The 16,747-nt window shown below is 35.1% G+C and overlaps 1 protein-coding gene across 1 annotated transcript in view; it reads left to right on the forward strand.

Moving 5' to 3' along the window:
• The window catches only part of LOC129824573 (uncharacterized), a 169,678-nt gene that overhangs the window by 1,755 nt on the left and 151,176 nt on the right, over positions 1 to 16,747 (forward strand). The gene's annotated exons all lie outside the window — the stretch shown is intronic.

Here is a 16,747-nt window from a genome sequence, read left to right on the forward strand (position 1 = left end):
ACGGCTCCAGGGATGCGCAAAGTCCAGCAAAGTCCTAGGATGTCTTTTCAAATCAAATCAAATTGTATTTTTCACATACACATGGTTAGCAGATGTTAATGCGAGTGTAGCGAAATGCTTGTGCTTCTAGTTCCGACAATGCAGTAATAACCAACAAGTAATCTAACCTAACAATTCCACAACTACTACCTTATACACACACGTGTAAAGGGATAAAGAATATGTACATAAAGATATATGAATGAGTGATGGTACAGAACGGCATAGGCAAGATGCAGTAGATGATATATAGTACAGTATATACATATACATATGAGATGAGTAATGTAGGGTATGTAAACATTATATTAAGTGGCATTGTTTAAAGTGGCTAGTGATACATTTTTACATAAAGATGGCAAGATGCAGTAGATGATATAGAGTACAGTATATACATATACATATGAGATGGGTAATGTAGGGTATGTAAACATTATATTAAGTGGCATTGTTTAAAGTGGCTAGTGATACATTTTTACATAATTTCCATCAATTTCCATTATTAAAGTGGCTGGAGTTGAGTCAGTATGTTGGCAGCAGCCACTCAATGTTAGTGATGGCTGTTTAACAGTCTGATGGCCTTGAGATAGAAGCTGTTTTTCAGTCTCTCGGTCCCTGCTTTGATGCACCTGTACTGACCTCGCCTTCTGGATGATAGCGGGGTGAACAGGCAGTGGCTTGGGTGGTTGTTGTCCTTGATGATCTTTATGGCCTTCCTGTGACATCGGGTGCTGTAGGTGTCCTGGAGGGCAGGTAGTTGTCCCCCGGTGATGCGTTGTGCAGACCTCACTACCCTCTGGAGAGCATTACGGTTGTGGGCGGAGCAGTTGCCGTACCAGGCGGTGATACAGCCCGACAGGATGCTCTCGATTTTGCATCTGTAGAAGTTTGTGAGTGCTTTTGGTGACAAGCCGAATTTCTTCAGCCTCCTGAGGTTGAAGAGGCGCTACTGTGCCTTCTTCACAACGCTGTCTGTGTGGGTGGACAAATTCAGTTTGTCCGTGATGTGTACACCGAGGAACTTAAAACTTTCCACCTTCTCCACTACTGTCCCGTCGATGTGGATAGGGGGGTGCTCCCTCTGCTGTTTCCTGAAGTCCACAATCCTCTCCTTTGTTTTGTTGACGTTGAGTGAGAGGTTATTTTCCTGACACCACACTCCGAGGGCCCTCACCTCCTCCCTGTAGGCTGTCTCGTCGTTGTTGGTAATAAAGCCTACCACTGTAGTGTCGTCTGAAAACTTGATGATTGAGTTGGAGGCGTGCATGGCCATGCAGTCATGGGTGAACAGGGAGTACAGGAGAGGGCTCAGAATGCACCCTTGTGGGGCCCCAGTGTTGAGGATCAGCGGGGTGGAGATGTTGTTACCTACCCTCACCACCTGGGGGCGGCCCGTCAGGAAGTCCAGGACCCAGTTGCACAGGGCGGGGTCGAGACCCAGGGTCTTGAGCTTGATGACGAGTTTGGAGGGTACTATGGTGTTGAATGCTGAGCTGTAGTCGATGAACAGCATTCTCACATAGGTATTCCTCTTGTCCAGATGGATTAGGGCAGTGTGCAGTGTGGTTGCGATTGCGTCGTCTGTGGACCCATTGGGTTGGTAAGCAAATTGGAGTGGGTCTAGGGTGTCAGGTAGGGTGGAGGTGATATGGTCCTTGACTAGTCTCTCAAAGCACTTCATGATGACGGAAGTGAGTGCTACGGGGCGGTAGTTGTTTAGCTCAGTTACCTTAGCTTTCTTGGGAACAGGAACAAGGGTGGCCCTCTTGAAGCATGTGGGAACAGCAGACTGGGATAATGATTGATTGAATATGTCCTTAAACACACCAGCCAGCTGGTCTGCGCATGCTCTGAGGACACGGCTGGGAATGCCGTCTGGGCCTGCAGCCTTGCGAGGGTTAACACGTTTAAATGTTTTACTCACCTTGGCTGCAGTGAAGGAGAGCCTGCAGGTTTTGGTAGCGGGGCATGTCAGTGACACTGTATTGTCCTCAAAGCGAGCAAAAAAGTGATTTAGTCTGTCTGGGAGCAAGATATCCTGGTCCGCGACGGGGCTGGTTTTCTTTTTGTAATCCGTGATTGACTGTAGACCCTGCCACATACCTCTTGTGTCTGAGCTGTTGAATTGCGACTCTACTTTGTCTCTATACTGGGAGTTAGCTTGTTTGATTGCCTTGCGGAGGGAATAGCTACACTGTTTGTATTCGGTCATGTTTCCGGTCACCTTGCCCTGGTTAAAAGCAGTGGTTCGCACGTTCAGTTTCACGCGAATGCTGCCGTCAATCCACGGTTTCTGGTTTGGGAATGTTTTAATCGTTGCTGTGGGTATGACATCGTCAATGCACTTTCTAATGAACTCGCTCACCGAATCAGCATATTCGTCAATGTTGTTGTTGGACGCAATGCGGAACCACGATCCACGTGATCGAAGCAGTCTTGAAGCGTGGAATCAGATTTGTCGGACCAGCATTGAACAGACCTGAGCGCGGGAGCTTGCTGTTTTAGTTTCTGTTTGTAGGCTGGAAGCAACAAAATGGAGTCGTGGTCAGCTTTTCCGAAAGGAGGGCAGGGGAGGGCCTTATATGCGTCGCGGAAGTTAGTATAACAATGATCCAAGGTTTTACCAGCCCTGGTAGCACAATCGATATGCTGATAGAATTTAGGGAGTTTTGTTTTCAGATTAGCCTTGTTAAAATCCCCAGCTACGATGAATGCAGCCTCAGGGTGTGTGGTTTCCAGTTTACAAAGAGTCAGATAAAGTTCGTTCAGGGCCATCGATGTGTCTGCTTGGGGGGGAATATATACGGCTGTGATTATAATCGAAGAGAATTCCCTTGGTAGATAATGCGGTCGACATTTGATTGTGAGGAATTCTAAATCTGGTGAACAGAATGACTTGAGTTCCTGTATGTTGTTATGATCACACCACGTCTCGTTGATCATAAGGCATACCCCCCCGCCCCTCTTCTTACCAGAAAGATGTTTGTTTCTGTCGGCGCGATGCGTGAAGAAACCAGCTGGCTGCACCGACTCCGTTAGCGTCTCTTGAGTTAGCCATGTTTCCGTGAAGCAAAGAACGCTACAGTCTCTGATGTCTCTCTGGAAAGCTACCCTTGCTCGGATTTCATCAACCTTATTGTCAAGAGACTGGACATTGGCGAGTAGTATGCTAGGGAGTGGAGCGCGATGTGCCCGTCCCCAAAGCCTGACCAGGAGACCGCCTCGTTTGCCCCTTTTACGGCGTCGTTGTTTAGGGTTGCCGGCTGGGATCAGATCCATTGTATTGGGTGGAAGGCAAAACACAGGATCCGCTTCGGGAGAGTCATATTCCTGGTTGGAACGATGGTGAGCTGACGTTGCTCTTATATTCAGTAGTTCCTCCCGACTGTATGTAATGAAACCTAAGATTACCTGGGGTACCAATGTAAGGAATAACACATAAAACAACTAAATACTGCATAGTTTCCTAGGAACGCGAAGCGAGGCGGCCATCTCGGTCTGCGCCGGAAGTTGCCACTTTACATTGTAAAGAATAGGATTATAAGGAGGACCTGATACTAGTTATCATATTCTGAGACTCGTTGCGAGTACGGGTATCTGTTATTAGAGCTTCAATGTTATTTACTTAGTTACTGACTAAAGAACAACATGTTAGTTACTGACTAAAGAACAACATGTTAGTTACTGACTAAAGAACAACATGTTACTGACTATAGAACAACATGTTACTGACTAAAGAACAACATGTTACTGACTAAAGAACAACATGTTACTGACTAAAGAACAACATGTTACTGACTAAAGAACAACATGTTACTGACTAAAGAACAACATGTTACTGACTAAAGAACAACATGTTACTGACTAAAGAACAACATGTTACTGACTAAAGAACAACATGTTACTGACTAAAGAACAACATGTTACTGACTAAAGAACAACATGTTACTGACTAAAGAACAACATGTTACTGACTAAAGAACAACATGTTACTGACTAAAGAACAACATGTTACTGACTAAAGAACAACATGTTAGTTACTGACTAAAGAACAACATGTTAGTTACTGACTAAAGAACAACATGTTACTGACTAAAGAACAACATGTTAGTTACTGACTAAAGAACAACATGTTACTGACTAAAGAACAACATGTTACTGACTAAAGAACAACATGTTACTGACTAAAGAACAACATGTTACTGACTAAAGAACAACATGTTACTGACTAAAGAACAACATGTTACTGACTATAGAACAACATGTTACTGACTAAAGAACAACATGTTACTGACTATAGAACAACATGTTACTGACTAAAGAACAACATGTTAGTTACTGACTAAAGAACAACATGTTACTGACTAAAGAACAACATGTTACTGACTAAAGAACAACATGTTACTGACTAAAGAACAACATGTTACTGACTAAAGAACAACATGTTACTGACTATAGAACAACATGTTACTGACTAAAGAACAACATGTTACTGACTAAAGAACAACATGTTACTGACTAAAGAACAACATGTTACTGACTAAAGAACAACATGTTACTGACTAAAGAACAACATGTTACTGACTAAAGAACAACATGTTAGTTACTGACTAAAGAACAACATGTTACTGACTAAAGAACAACATGTTAGTTACTGACTAAAGAACAACATGTTACTGACTAAAGAACAACATGTTACTGACTAAAGAACAACATGTTACTGACTAAAGAACAACATGTTACTGACTAAAGAACAACATGTTACTGACTAAAGAACAACATGTTACTGACTAAAGAACAACATGTTAGTTACTGACTAAAGAACAACATGTTAGTTACTGACTAAAGAACAACATGTTAGTTACTGACTAAAGAACAACATGTTACTGACTAAAGAACAACATGTTACTGACTAAAGAACAACATGTTACTGACTAAAGAACAACATGTTACTGACTAAAGAACAACATGTTACTGACTAAAGAACAACATGTTACTGACTAAAGAACAACATGTTAGTTACTGACTAAAGAACAACATGTTACTGACTAAAGAACAACATGTTACTGACTAAAGAACAACATGTTACTGACTAAAGAACAACATGTTAGTTACTGACTAAAGAACAACATGTTAGTTACTGACTAAAGAACAACATGTTACTGACTAAAGAACAACATGTTAGTTACTGACTAAAGAACAACATGTTACTGACTAAAGAACAACATGTTACTGACTAAAGAACAACATGTTAGTTACTGACTAAAGAACAACATGTTAGTTACTGACTAGAGAACAACATGTTACTGACTAAAGAACAACATGTTAGTTACTAAAGAACAACATGTTACTGACTAAAGAACAACATGTTAGTTACTGACTAAAGAACAACATGTTACTGACTAAAGAACAACATGTTACTGACTAAAGAACAACATGTTACTGACTAAAGAACAACATGTTACTGACTAAAGAACAACATGTTACTGACTAAAGAACAACATGTTACTGACTAAAGAACAACATGTTACTGACTAAAGAACAACATGTTACTGACTAAAGAACAACATGTTACTGACTAAAGAACAACATGTTACTGACTAAAGAACAGCATGTTACTGACTAAAGAACAACATGTTAGTTACTGACTAAAGAACAACATGTTACTGACTAAAGAACAACATGTTACTGACTAAAGAACAACATGTTACTGACTAAAGAACAACATGTTAGTTACTGACTAAAGAACAACATGTTACTGACTAAAGAACAACATGTTACTGACTAAAGAACAACATGTTACTGACTAAAGAACAACATGTTAGTTACTGACTAAAGAACAACATGTTAGTTACTGACTAAAGAACAACATGTTACTGACTAAAGAACAACATGTTACTGACTAAAGAACAACATGTTACTGACTAAAGAACAACATGTTACTGACTAAAGAACAACATGTTACTGACTAAAGAACAGCATGTTAGTTACTGACTAAAGAACAACATGTTAGTTACTGACTAAAGAACAACATGTTAGTTACTGACTAAAGAACAACATGTTAGTTACTGACTAAAGAACAACATGTTACTGACTAAAGAACAACATGTTACTGACTAAAGAACAACATGTTAGTTACTGACTAAAGAACAACATGTTACTGACTAAAGAACAACATGTTACTGACTAAAGAACAACATGTTACTGACTAAAGAACAACATGTTAGTTACTGACTAAAGAACAACATGTTACTGACTAAAGAACAACATGTTACTGACTAAAGAACAACATGTTACTGACTAAAGAACAACATGTTACTGACTAAAGAACAACATGTTAGTTACTGACTAAAGAACAACATGTTACTGACTAAAGAACAGCATGTTACTGACTAAAGAACAACATGTTACTGACTAAAGAACAACATGTTACTGACTAAAGAACAACATGTTAGTTACTGACTAAAGAACAACATGTTACTGACTAAAGAACAACATGTTACTGACTAAAGAACAACATGTTAGTTACTGACTAAAGAACAACATGTTAGTTACTGACTAAAGAACAACATGTTACTGACTAAAGAACAACATGTTACTGACTAAAGAACAACATGTTAGTTACTGACTAAAGAACAACATGTTACTGACTAAAGAACAACATGTTACTGACTAAAGAACAACATGTTACTGACTAAAGAACAACATGTTACTGACTAAAGAACAACATGTTACTGACTAAAGAACAACATGTTACTGACTAAAGAACAACATGTTACTGACTAAAGAACAACATGTTACTGACTAAAGAACAACATGTTACTGACTAAAGAACAACATGTTACTGACTAAAGAACAACATGTTACTGACTAAAGAACAACATGTTAGTTACTGACTAAAGAACAACATGTTACTGACTAAAGAACAACATGTTACTGACTAAAGAACAACATGTTACTGACTAAAGAACAACATGTTAGTTACTGACTAAAGAACAACATGTTACTGACTAAAGAACAACATGTTACTGACTAAAGAACAACATGTTACTGACTAAAGAACAACATGTTACTGACTAAAGAACAACATGTTAGTTACTGACTAAAGAACAACATGTTAGTTACTGACTAAAGAACAACATGTTACTGACTAAAGAACAACATGTTAGTTACTGACTAAAGAACAACATGTTACTGACTAAAGAACAACATGTTACTGACTAAAGAACAACATGTTAGTTACTGACTAAAGAACAACATGTTACTGACTAAAGAACAACATGTTAGTTACTGACTAAAGAACAACATGTTACTGACTAAAGAACAACATGTTACTGACTAAAGAACAGCATGTTAGTTACTGACTAAAGAACAACATGTTACTGACTAAAGAACAACATGTTAGTTACTGACTAAAGAACAACATGTTACTGACTAAAGAACAACATGTTACTGACTAAAGAACAGCATGTTAGTTACTGACTAAAGAACAACATGTTACTGACTAAAGAACAGCATGTTAGTTACTGACTAAAGAACAACATGTTACTGACTAAAGAACAACATGTTACTGACTAAAGAACAACATGTTACTGACTAAAGAACAACATGTTACTGACTAAAGAACAACATGTTACTGACTAAAGAACAACATGTTACTGACTAAAGAACAACATGTTACTGACTAAAGAACAACATGTTAGTTACTGACTAAAGAACAACATGTTACTGACTAAAGAACAACATGTTACTGACTAAAGAACAACATGTTACTGACTAAAGAACAACATGTTAGTTACTGACTAAAGAACAACATGTTACTGACTAAAGAACAACATGTTACTGACTAAAGAACAACATGTTAGTTACTGACTAAAGAACAACATGTTACTGACTAAAGAACAACATGTTAGTTACTGACTAAAGAACAACATGTTACTGACTAAAGAACAACATGTTACTGACTAAAGAACAACATGTTACTGACTAAAGAACAACATGTTACTGACTAAAGAACAACATGTTACTGACTAAAGAACAACATGTTACTGACTAAAGAACAACATGTTACTGACTATAGAACAACATGTTACTGACTAAAGAACAACATGTTACTGACTAAAGAACAACATGTTACTGACTAAAGAACAACATGTTACTGACTAAAGAACAACATGTTACTGACTAAAGAACAACATGTTAGTTACTGACTAAAGAACAACATGTTAGTTACTGACTAAAGAACAACATGTTAGTTACTGACTAAAGAACAACATGTTACTGACTAAAGAACAACATGTTACTGACTAAAGAACAACATGTTAGTTACTGACTAAAGAACAACATGTTACTGACTATGGAACAACATGTTACTGACTAAAGAACAACATGTTAGTTACTGACTAAAGAACAACATGTTACTGACTAAAGAACAACATGTTACTGACTAAAGAACAACATGTTACTGACTAAAGAACAACATGTTACTGACTATAGAACAACATGTTAGTTACTGACTAAAGAACAACATGTTACTGACTAAAGAACAACATGTTACTGACTAAAGAACAACATGTTACTGACTAAAGAACAACATGTTAGTTACTGACTAAAGAACAACATGTTAGTTACTGACTAAAGAACAACATGTTACTGACTAAAGAACAACATGTTACTGACTAAAGAACAACATGTTACTGACTAAAGAACAACATGTTAGTTACTGACTAAAGAACAACATGTTACTGACTAAAGAACAACATGTTAGTTACTGACTAAAGAACAACATGTTACTGACTAAAGAACAACATGTTACTGACTAAAGAACAGCATGTTAGTTACTGACTAAAGAACAACATGTTACTGACTAAAGAACAACATGTTAGTTACTGACTAAAGAACAACATGTTACTGACTAAAGAACAACATGTTACTGACTAAAGAACAGCATGTTAGTTACTGACTAAAGAACAACATGTTACTGACTAAAGAACAGCATGTTAGTTACTGACTAAAGAACAACATGTTACTGACTAAAGAACAACATGTTACTGACTAAAGAACAACATGTTACTGACTAAAGAACAACATGTTACTGACTAAAGAACAACATGTTACTGACTAAAGAACAACATGTTACTGACTAAAGAACAACATGTTACTGACTAAAGAACAACATGTTAGTTACTGACTAAAGAACAACATGTTACTGACTAAAGAACAACATGTTACTGACTAAAGAACAACATGTTACTGACTAAAGAACAACATGTTAGTTACTGACTAAAGAACAACATGTTACTGACTAAAGAACAACATGTTACTGACTAAAGAACAACATGTTAGTTACTGACTAAAGAACAACATGTTACTGACTAAAGAACAACATGTTAGTTACTGACTAAAGAACAACATGTTACTGACTAAAGAACAACATGTTACTGACTAAAGAACAACATGTTACTGACTAAAGAACAACATGTTACTGACTAAAGAACAACATGTTACTGACTAAAGAACAACATGTTACTGACTAAAGAACAACATGTTACTGACTAAAGAACAACATGTTACTGACTAAAGAACAACATGTTACTGACTAAAGAACAACATGTTACTGACTAAAGAACAACATGTTACTGACTAAAGAACAACATGTTACTGACTAAAGAACAACATGTTAGTTACTGACTAAAGAACAACATGTTAGTTACTGACTAAAGAACAACATGTTAGTTACTGACTAAAGAACAACATGTTACTGACTAAAGAACAACATGTTACTGACTAAAGAACAACATGTTAGTTACTGACTAAAGAACAACATGTTACTGACTAAAGAACAACATGTTACTGACTAAAGAACAACATGTTAGTTACTGACTAAAGAACAACATGTTACTGACTAAAGAACAACATGTTACTGACTAAAGAACAACATGTTACTGACTAAAGAACAACATGTTACTGACTAAAGAACAACATGTTAGTTACTGACTAAAGAACAACATGTTACTGACTAAAGAACAACATGTTACTGACTAAAGAACAACATGTTACTGACTAAAGAACAACATGTTAGTTACTGACTAAAGAACAACATGTTAGTTACTGACTAAAGAACAACATGTTACTGACTAAAGAACAACATGTTACTGACTAAAGAACAACATGTTACTGACTAAAGAACAACATGTTACTGACTAAAGAACAACATGTTACTGACTAAAGAACAACATGTTAGTTACTGACTAAAGAACAACATGTTAGTTACTGACTAAAGAACAACATGTTAGTTACTGACTAAAGAACAACATGTTACTGACTAAAGAACAACATGTTAGTTACTGACTAAAGAACAACATGTTACTGACTAAAGAACAACATGTTACTGACTAAAGAACAACATGTTAGTTACTGACTAAAGAACAACATGTCAGTTACTGACTAAAGAACAACATGTTACTGACTAAAGAACAACATGTTAGTTACTGACTAAAGAACAACATGTTACTGACTAAAGAACAACATGTTACTGACTAAAGAACAACATGTTACTGACTAAAGAACAACATGTTACTGACTAAAGAACAACATGTTACTGACTAAAGAACAACATGTTACTGACTAAAGAACAACATGTTAGTTACTGACTAAAGAACAACATGTTACTGACTAAAGAACAACATGTTACTGACTAAAGAACAACATGTTACTGACTAAAGAACAACATGTTACTGACTAAAGAACAACATGTTACTGACTAAAGAACAACATGTTACTGACTAAAGAACAACATGTTAGTTACTGACTAAAGAACAACATGTTAGTTACTGACTAAAGAACAACATGTTACTGACTAAAGAACAACATGTTACTGACTAAAGAACAACATGTTACTGACTAAAGAACAACATGTTACTGACTAAAGAACAACATGTTACTGACTAAAGAACAACATGTTACTGACTAAAGAACAACATGTTACTGACTAAAGAACAACATGTTACTGACTAAAGAACAACATGTTACTGACTAAAGAACAACATGTTAGTTACTGACTAAAGAACAACATGTTAGTTACTGACTAAAGAACAACATGTTAGTTACTGACTAAAGAACAACATGTTAGTTACTGACTAAAGAACAACATGTTACTGACTAAAGAACAACATGTTACTGACTAAAGAACAACATGTTACTGACTAAAGAACAACATGTTACTGACTAAAGAACAACATGTTACTGACTAAAGAACAACATGTTAGTTACTGACTAAAGAACAACATGTTACTGACTAAAGAACAACATGTTACTGACTAAAGAACAACATGTTACTGACTAAAGAACAACATGTTACTGACTAAAGAACAACATGTTACTGACTAAAGAACAACATGTTACTGACTAAAGAACAACATGTTACTGACTAAAGAACAACATGTTACTGACTAAAGAACAACATGTTACTGACTAAAGAACAACATGTTACTGACTAAAGAACAACATGTTAGTTACTGACTAAAGAACAACATGTTACTGACTAAAGAACAACATGTTAGTTACTGACTAAAGAACAACATGTTACTGACTAAAGAACAACATGTTACTGACTAAAGAACAACATGTTAGTTACTGACTAAAGAACAACATGTTAGTTACTGACTAAAGAACAACATGTTAGTTACTGACTAAAGAACAACATGTTAGTTACTGACTAAAGAACAACATGTTAGTTACTGACTAAAGAACAACATGTTACTGACTAAAGAACAACATGTTACTGACTAAAGAACAACATGTTACTGACTAAAGAACAACATGTTACTGACTAAAGAACAACATGTTAGTTACTGACTAAAGAACAACATGTTACTGACTAAAGAACAACATGTTAGTTACTGACTAAAGAACAACATGTTACTGACTAAAGAACAACATGTTACTGACTAAAGAACAACATGTTAGTTACTGACTAAAGAACAACATGTTAGTTACTGACTAAAGAACAACATGTTACTGACTAAAGAACAACATGTTAGTTACTGACTAAAGAACAACATGTTACTGACTAAAGAACAACATGTTACTGACTAAAGAACAACATGTTACTGACTAAAGAACAACATGTTACTGACTAAAGAACAACATGTTACTGACTAAAGAACAACATGTTACTGACTAAAGAACAACATGTTAGTTACTGACTAAAGAACAACATGTTACTGACTAAAGAACAACATGTTACTGACTAAAGAACAACATGTTAGTTACTGACTAAAGAACAACATGTTACTGACTAAAGAACAACATGTTAGTTACTGACTAAAGAACAACATGTTACTGACTAAAGAACAACATGTTAGTTACTGACTAAAGAACAACATGTTAGTTACTGACTAAAGAACAACATGTTACTGACTAAAGAACAACATGTTACTGACTAAAGAACAACATGTTAGTTACTGACTAAAGAACAACATGTTACTGACTAAAGAACAACATGTTACTGACTAAAGAACAACATGTTAGTTACTGACTAAAGAACAACATGTTACTGACTAAAGAACAACATGTTACTGACTAAAGAACAACATGTTACTGACTAAAGAACAACATGTTAGTTACTGACTAAAGAACAACATGTTACTGACTAAAGAACAACATGTTAGTTACTGACTAAAGAACAACATGTTACTGACTAAAGAACAACATGTTAGTTACTGACTAAAGAACAACATGTTACTGACTAAAGAACAACATGTTACTGACTAAAGAACAACATGTTACTGACTAAAGAACAACATGTTAGTTACTGACTAAAGAACAACATGTTACTGACTAAAGAACAACATGTTACTGACTAAAGAACAACATGTTAGTTACTGACTAAAGAACAACATGTTACTGACTAAAGAACAACATGTTAGTTACTGACTAAAGAACAACATGTTACTGACTAAAGAACAACATGTTAGTTACTGACTAAAGAACAACATGTTAGTTACTGACTAAAGAACAACATGTTAGTTACTGACTATAGAACAACATGTTACTGACTAAAGAACAACATGTTACTGACTAAAGAACAACATGTTACTGACTAAAGAACAACATGTTACTGACTAAAGAACAACATGTTACTGACTAAAGAACAACATGTTACTGACTAAAGAACAACATGTTACTGACTAAAGAACAACATGTTACTGACTAAAGAACAACATGTTACTGACTAAAGAACAACATGTTACTGACTAAAGAACAACATGTTACTGACTAAAGAACAACATGTTAGTTACTGACTAAAGAACAACATGTTACTGACTAAAGAACAACATGTTACTGACTAAAGAACAACATGTTACTGACTAAAGAACAACATGTTACTGACTAAAGAACAACATGTTACTGACTAAAGAACAACATGTTACTGACTAAAGAACAACATGTTACTGACTAAAGAACAACATGTTACTGACTAAAGAACAACATGTTACTGACTAAAGAACAACATGTTAGTTACTGACTAAAGAACAACATGTTACTGACTAAAGAACAACATGTTACTGACTAAAGAACAACATGTTACTGACTAAAGAACAACATGTTAGTTACTGACTAAAGAACAACATGTTACTGACTAAAGAACAACATGTTACTGACTAAAGAACAACATGTTACTGACTAAAGAACAACATGTTAGTTACTGACTAAAGAACAACATGTTACTGACTAAAGAACAACATGTTAGTTACTGACTAAAGAACAACATGTTACTGACTAAAGAACAACATGTTAGTTACTGACTAAAGAACAACATGTTACTGACTAAAGAACAACATGTTACTGACTAAAGAACAACATGTTACTGACTAAAGAACAACATGTTACTGACTAAAGAACAACATGTTACTGACTAAAGAACAACATGTTACTGACTAAAGAACAACATGTTACTGACTAAAGAACAACATGTTACTGACTAAAGAACAACATGTTACTGACTAAAGAACAACATGTTAGTTACTGACTAAAGAACAACATGTAGTACTGACTAAAGAACAACATGTAGTTACTGACTAAAGAACAACATGTTACTGACTAAAGAACAACATGTTAGTTACTGACTAAAGAACAACATGTTACTGACTAAAGAACAACATGTTACTGACTAAAGAACAACATGTTACTGACTAAAGAACAACATGTTACTGACTAAAGAACAACATGTTACTGACTAAAGAACAACATGTTACTGACTAAAGAACAACATGTTACTGACTAAAGAACAACATGTTACTGACTAAAGAACAACATGTTAGTTACTGACTAAAGAACAACATGTTACTGACTAAAGAACAACATGTTACTGACTAAAGAACAACATGTTACTGACTAAAGAACAACATGTTACTGACTAAAGAACAACATGTTACTGACTAAAGAACAACATGTTACTGACTAAAGAACAACATGTTACTGACTAAAGAACAACATGTTACTGACTAAAGAACAACATGTAGTTACTGACTAAAGAACAACATGTTAGTTACTGACTAAAGAACAACATGTTACTGACTAAAGAACAACATGTTACTGACTAAAGAACAACATGTTACTGACTAAAGAACAACATGTTAGTTACTGACTAAAGAACAACATGTTACTGACTAAAGAACAACATGTTACTGACTAAAGAACAACATGTTACTGACTAAAGAACAACATGTTACTGACTAAAGAACAACATGTTTACTGACTAAAGAACAACATGTTACTGACTAAAGAACAACATGTAGTACTGACTAAAGAACAACATGTAGTTACTGACTAAAGAACAACATGTTACTGACTAAAGAACAACATGTTACTGACTAAAGAACAACATGTTACTGACTAAAGAACAACATGTTACTGACTAAAGAACAACATGTTACTGACTAAAGAACAACATGTTAGTTACTGACTAAAGAACAACATGTTACTGACTAAAGAACAACATGTTACTGACTAAAGAACAACATGTTACTGACTAAAGAACAACATGTTAGTTACTGACTAAAGAACAACATGTTAGTTACTGACTAAAGAACAACATGTTACTGACTAAAGAACAACATGTTAGTTACTGACTAAAGAACAACATGTTACTGACTAAAGAACAACATGTTACTGACTAAAGAACAACATGTTACTGACTAAAGAACAACATGTTACTGACTAAAGAACAACATGTTACTGACTAAAGAACAACATGTTACTGACTAAAGAACAACATGTTACTGACTAAAGAACAACATGTTACTGACTAAAGAACAACATGTTACTGACTAAAGAACAACATGTTACTGACTAAAGAACAACATGTTACTGACTAAAGAACAACATGTTACTGACTAAAGAACAACATGTTACTGACTAAAGAACAACATGTTACTGACTAAAGAACAACATGTTACTGACTAAAGAACAACATGTTACTGACTAAAGAACAACATGTTACTGACTAAAGAACAACATGTTACTGACTAAAGAACAACATGTTACTGACTAAAGAACAACATGTTACTGACTAAAGAACAACATGTTACTGACTAAAGAACAACATGTAGTTACTGACTAAAGAACAACATGTTACTGACTAAAGAACAACATGTTACTGACTAAAGAACAACATGTTACTGACTAAAGAACAACATGTTACTGACTAAAGAACAACATGTTACTGACTAAAGAACAACATGTTACTGACTAAAGAACAACATGTTACTGACTAAAGAACAACATGTTACTGACTAAAGAACAACATGTTACTGACTAAAGAACAACATGTTACTGACTAAAGAACAACATGTTACTGACTAAAGAACAACATGTTACTGACTAAAGAACAACATGTTACTGACTAAAGAACAACATGTTACTGACTAAAGAACAACATGTTACTGACTAAAGAACAACATGTTACTGACTAAAGAACAACATGTTACTGACTAAAGAACAACATGTTACTGACTAAAGAACAACATGTTACTGACTAAAGAACAACATGTTAGTTACTGACTAAAGAACAACATGTTACTGACTAAAGAACAACATGTTACTGACTAAAGAACAACATGTTACTGACTAAAGAACAACATGTTACTGACTAAAGAACAACATGTTACTGACTAAAGAACAACATGTTACTGACTAAAGAACAACATGTTACTGACTAAAGAACAACATGTTAGTTACTGACTAAAGAACAACATGTTACTGACTAAAGAACAACATGTTACTGACTAAAGAACAACATGTTACTGACTAAAGAACAACATGTTAGTTACTGACTAAAGAACAACATGTTACTGACTAAAGAACAACATGTTACTGACTAAAGAACAACATGTTACTGACTAAAGAACAACATGTTACTGACTAAAGAACAACATGTTACTGACTAAAGAACAACATGTTACTGACTAAAGAACAACATGTTACTGACTAAAGAACAACATGTTACTGACTAAAGAACAACATGTTACTGACTAAAGAACAACATGTTACTGACTAAAGAACAACATGTTACTGACTAAAGAACAACATGTTACTGACTAAAGAACAACATGTTACTGACTAAAGAACAACATGTTACTGACTAAAGAACAACATGTAGTACTGACTAAAGAACAACATGTTACTGACTAAAGAACAACATGTT

The sequence above is a fragment of the Salvelinus fontinalis genome, chromosome 26 (assembly GCF_029448725.1).
Source record: "Salvelinus fontinalis isolate EN_2023a chromosome 26, ASM2944872v1, whole genome shotgun sequence".
NCBI lineage: Eukaryota > Metazoa > Chordata > Actinopteri > Salmoniformes > Salmonidae > Salvelinus > Salvelinus fontinalis.